This window comes from Rhipicephalus sanguineus, chromosome 11 (assembly GCF_013339695.2).
Source record: "Rhipicephalus sanguineus isolate Rsan-2018 chromosome 11, BIME_Rsan_1.4, whole genome shotgun sequence".
NCBI classification, from domain to species: Eukaryota; Metazoa; Arthropoda; class Arachnida; order Ixodida; family Ixodidae; genus Rhipicephalus; species Rhipicephalus sanguineus.
Window position 1 is genome coordinate 31,173,402 of NC_051186.1, and position 5,708 is coordinate 31,179,109.

A 5,708-nucleotide genomic window follows, 5' to 3' on the forward strand; every position below is an offset into this window, starting at 1 on the left:
ATTACAACTGGAAACATGAGAATTTTTTTTAATTACCATTACTGGTTATTATCATCAGCCCGACTCAAATAATAAAATACCAATGAAACACAGTGTTCTGAAACACAAGGCATTGTCGTAGATCATGAATTCATCCATTACATGCAAAAACTGATTTGCATTTGCATTCGCATGACGACAAAAGGAACACAGGAGAGGAAAAAAAGGAGGTTTTGCGTAACTAGATTAAGAATACCAGCCAGGCATGAATGAACCCGCAAGCCAGAAGTGAAGAATGAACAATGAACATACAGTAGGAAATCTCAAACGAAAATGCTGCTTAAACAGAACAACTGCACCTACTATAATTGGTTTCGTACTTGCATTTTGCACCCCTGTTCATCTCTCAGTAAATGGAACTCCTGTTAAATGGAACACATTTTCCCGGTCCCCTCAGGTTCCATTTCACAAGAGTCTACTGTACTTTGCAGGAGGTACTATGACAGCAATTGCCTTGTGCTGTTAGAAACACCTGGAAGATTTCTACAGCTGTTCTCTCACATTTAAACTTTGAAAGGCACTTGCGCTGGCTGGAAGCCATAAACCAGTTAAAAGAACTCAAGTGTATAGGTCTGTTACAAAAATAAAAAATCTACAAAGCTACGAGCTCAAAAGGACCATTTGATGAATACCAGGCCTTTCTGCATGCCAATACTGTGCCAAATTTGCGTGTGTGCATTATTTATTTAGGACAGCAACACAGCGTCACATTTGTCCATAAATATAGTCACCCGGCACAGTATCGCATTATTACCGCTGTTGATGTCACAGCAGTCCAATTACATAAACGAGTTCCTCAATCCAATTACATAAATGAGATTTACACTGCAAAGATGTTAATGTCTACTCTTATGATTTATAAAGAAATTCATTATAAAGAGAGCTATGCATCTCTTGTGCTCATCTACACAAATGCTCTTCGAACAAAATGTTCCGCAACAGCCTATTTCGACACTACTGCAACGTGTGCGATATCATGTTAGCGAAACGAATTAAACGTCTCTGTTAGAGGAATGCTATGCTCATGAGTGTATCATGGGGCAGCTAAATATCAAAAGATAAGAAATCATAATAATAATAATATGTAGTGTTTCATGGCACAAGGGCCATAAAAGATAAAGTTGTGCAGGGAAGATGAATTCCAGGGGACACAATACAAGACTAAACTTAACAGATAGCTTTATGCTGTGCGTAGGCTGCTCTCACTTTTCTATATTTTATTTAAACACCATATACACACTGCAGCAAAAAAGCTAAACTAAACTAATGTAGAACATACTTTCAAATGCATGCTAATGTATCACCCAACACAAAAAGCAATCTATGCTAAGATGAAGAATCAAATGTTTTGAAAGACCCAGCAAGCTATTTGAGAAAAAGCACTCCCCACGAACTCCTTGCTCAAAATGAAATAAACAAAATGCATATTGTCATGCCTAACAGTTTTTGTGTTTAATTTCTGAAAACCTTTGGCTGTGCTCATCTCATTGTTATGTAGAAAAAAGAAGTTTCTAGAATGCAATACAATTTTGAGACATTCCATAATATGTGTAGATGTCAACAGTTTCGGCAACTCAATCTTCATTAGGGTGCTCCTGGAGCAATGGAAATAAAAGCAGTGTCTTTGATTGCTTTCGCAGAACACTCAACGCATAATGTGGCATATAAATTGCCCACTACTTACACATGAAATTGAGATGCATCTGTATAATTAGAAAGAAACAGTCACATATTCAATGACTTAATTACGGTTAGTGTATTACAGTCTAGACAATTCTTACTGGTACCCTCTTTCCTGGAAACAAGGTTGAAATTGAGGCATGTGAAAATGTTGAGCAAGGAGTTGTAGAAGTGCCTCGTCTTGGTCTAGTGTGCTAGAGCTATAAAATAACAGGGGGAAATTGGCACAAACATAGACGAAAAGGAGATGGCACTATTGCCATCACGTCTGTGTTTGTCCTAACATTACAGCCCTCAATTCCCTGACACGTTGAGCTGTCTACAGGTGAACGACTGGTATTCCTACTTTCGAAATTAAATTTCATCGATTCTTAAGGCATACCTGTCACGGCCTGCTCTGTCATCCAGACAAACACTGGCAATGTCAAGGAGATGTACTAGCTCCCCGATATCTTCATCATTGTCTGATAAGACCGAAACAAATACTTGACACGGATTTTTTTTATCAGTATTTGGCGTCTGGCATCAGCAGACAAGAGACTGCGCAACGTGGGGTTTTCTTGCAATGCTGTCTGGACCAACAGCGCATCTCTATCTCCCCGATATCGAGCTTGGCTTCTTCAGCGAGCGATGGCGGCAAACACGAAGCCACAATCTTGTCGCTAAGGTCACAGCGCATCCGTTATGGTTAGACGTGTTTATCACAAAGGCCCCATGTGAGCCAACTTTGCCACCTTTAATGCCGACACAAAATTTTCTACAGTAATTGCTCAGAGCTGGTTCCAGAAACCTGAAAAATGTTTTTCCAGCGAAAACTATTGAAATATAAAGCTAAAAGCCATTTTCAAGAAGCATAGCAGAACACACACTTCACGTTGCAGCACAAGAATACACAGTGCGGAAGTGAACACAACTTTTTTTGTGAAAAATGTTCTGGAAGAGAAGAGATAAATGCTATGACAAATATTAATTAATCAAGCTATATAAGCCACACAAACTTGTAGAACCTGATAAAGCTTGATAACATTGATTTGAAATGTTTCCTGGAAGACAGGTCAGTGACATATGCTGTGGGTAGCCACATTCTCAATACATTCACGGAGATTAGATAAGTTTAACCCAGCGCAGCTTGTGCAAGGGTAGTTGACCTTTCAGTGAGGTATATGCTTTTCTTTTTTGTGGGTGTGTGTATGAAACAATAATAGCTAACCACTTCAGATGGTGGCCTCTTTTCACAGCTATCAATCGTTGACACACAGCTATGTAGGGTCAAGTGATAATTTGTTAAGCATATTCTATGCACAACATAAAGTTGCAGTCCTTTTTGTGCTTATATAGACAACTTGAGTGTCGTGAATTAGCACAGCAATGACTAATGTTATAAACTAGAAGTTTATTTAATAGGACACAATCTAAAGGTTAGAATTCACAACTGCATGATAAGCAACATCTTATATGCCTTGATGAGAATCTGATTTTGAGAAGCGGTCTTGACATACTGAAGGTAATTCTTGCTTATGTGCACATTATATTCACATTGTGAATCAGGTGTTCATCTGCCAGATCCTTGCATCATCTTGTACATGCACCTCAGAAAATGCCCTCTGGATGCAGCTTTATCAGTCTGCAGCATCAGCTAAATATTATCTTCTAGGCTCAGTGAGCCCATGTGGGTTGAGCAATGTGCTGTGAATGGCTTTTTGTTGGAGGTTACCTTTTTTACCAAGTCATGCTTGGGTGTCAACTAGGCAACAATGTTTGAAGGGGCTATGTTGATATTAACTAATTGTTTCTGTATGCATGGTATAAGTGAGAATTACTCATACATCATTTTAAGTCCATACGAGTATAAAAACAGGGTGCTATAACATATTTCCTAAATGCAAATTTATGTACATTCTTCAGAGCTAAAAATGAAAAACATTATTAGTTCTAGTCATGTAAGCTGCATATGGAAGATATACATTGCCAGCAAGAATATGGGCTGTCAGAATATTTTGTATTGAATATTAAAGATACGTACAATATCACACACACACGCACACACATAGAAAGTACATTGAAATATCCGTTAGCTAAAGCACTTGTAATAATGAACTATATATATATGAACTGCATGCAGACAGGAAGAGTTTATATACATATCTTGAAATATATAGTACTGATTTATCTCCTAGCTGGTTTTAACAGAAGCTGCTTGGTTTTAATAATACACGACGAGAACTTTACCATAATTTACAGCTCATGAAATTAGAACCAATGGAAACAAGAATTTTTATTGTGCGTCAAAAAAAAAAAAAACGTTTTTAAACATCTTTATAATTCTAACGGCACGTGCGCGCGCTGGTTTAGCGTCGACTTTCCTCAAGAGATCGCTCAGTTCACATTCCCGCGTAATTGCGCAACCGTCATTACATTGGCCGAAGTGAATTAAACGCGCGTTCCACTTTATCCCAGAGTGACGCGTCTGCCATGTACAGGTTTAACTTGTGACACTCATATGTCGCACGGCTATGTTATAGGCGTGGCTTGTTCAGAAGAGGCGCAAATAAAAGGAAGTACAGAAATGGTCGGATATTGCACGCGCGATCGCAAGCGATTGTCATCGTGCGGTGTCTCACCTGTGCGAAGCAGGGGAGCGCGGGGACGTCGAAGTAAGTTCGTACTGTGATATCTAGCACACGGAAACTTGCAGCTAGAGGGCAACCAACAGAGACTGCGCGGAGAGGGTGATATGACAGGGAGCTTTCTGGCCGCTTTTTGATTACGCGCACGCAGCCCGATAAAAGGGAAAGAGCGAAACAAAAACGCGATACCGATCTTCCCGCGCGGGATTGTGCATGCGCCGTTAAACTAAGCATGCACGCTGTGTATATTTTGGAGCGCACATCAGCACGTGTCAGGGTCACCAGCCCCGGCTCAAGATGTCTCCTCGCTCGCGCCTATAAAATCATTATAAAATAGCAATATTCGCGACCGACAATCCGGCCGGTATACATGCATGCAAACCAGGGCGCAGTTAATAAAGGACAGGGGAATCCACACAAGGAAAAGCTTTGACCATTATAAAAAGGGCGGAAAAACTAACAGTTAAAGTAGAACTAGTAAAGAGACATTACGTTACGTTAGCTGTACCTATATGCGACTTTCTACGCCCTTTACGTGAGGAAAACATATGCGATAACCGCAACTACGTGACCTTGTAGCCGATCACAACAACGTGAAGAACGCCCGCTCCGTCGCAACGGTTATTAATATTTACTTTTTCCCCGAACAGCGCGCGTAGCTGCAGAGAACAAAACTAGACGAAACTCAATACCCGTACTGCGCTTTCGGTAACGTGCCGGAATCGGCATGCTCCCATAAAAAATCCAAATTCTCATGCATTGCTTCGCGGAATCGGGCAGCTGATGTATACGACTCAAGACCGCTTTGCCTCGATGTCGGTAGGAAAGTAAAAGCGTTTTATTTACCTGAGGTGGGAAGACACAAGAGCAGAAAAACGTTTCCTCTCCGATGCTTGACGCCGCCTAGGTCTTCAGAGTGGTAGTAGTGTCTTCCGCGACGCTCTCAAATCTTGTTCACGTCATTGCTGAAGACCTCGTAAAGTTTCTGACGTCCTCACGGGACGCGAAACCAACTCGCAGAGCACGAAGCCAAGAGCGAGATAAATATTTTTTTTTTCTTCTTCTATCGTTAGCTAGACTCAGCGCGATCACGCAGACGACGCAGACCCAGACCAGACGGCGGCATCGGCAGCGTGACGTAACAGGCGCTTGATCTGCGATTGGTCGACAAATGACCGCTTAATTCTTTCTAATGAGCTCATTGTTTTGCCTTCAATCTGTTTTATCATAGCTCACTTAAAATTATTTATTATACAGGTGTAATATACTAAACTTTACAACGAAACGTATCTATTGTATCTATTGTTGTAGCCTCCGCAATAGGCGTCATTGACGGTGCCAATTGCGGAGGCCACGTTGTTG

The 5,708-nt window shown here is 40.8% G+C and overlaps 1 protein-coding gene across 2 annotated transcripts in view; it reads right to left on the reverse strand.

Moving 5' to 3' along the window:
• LOC119374271 (pyruvate carboxylase, mitochondrial) overlaps positions 1–5,453 on the reverse strand; it is a 52,005-nt gene extending 46,552 nt beyond the window's left edge. For both annotated transcript variants that reach the window (XM_037644349.2, XM_037644346.2), the window contains exon 1: positions 5,193–5,453. The gene's annotated coding sequence lies outside the window, so the exon portion shown is untranslated. The remainder of the gene's footprint in view (positions 1–5,192) is intronic.
• Positions 5,454–5,708: the final 255 nt, after the last annotated feature.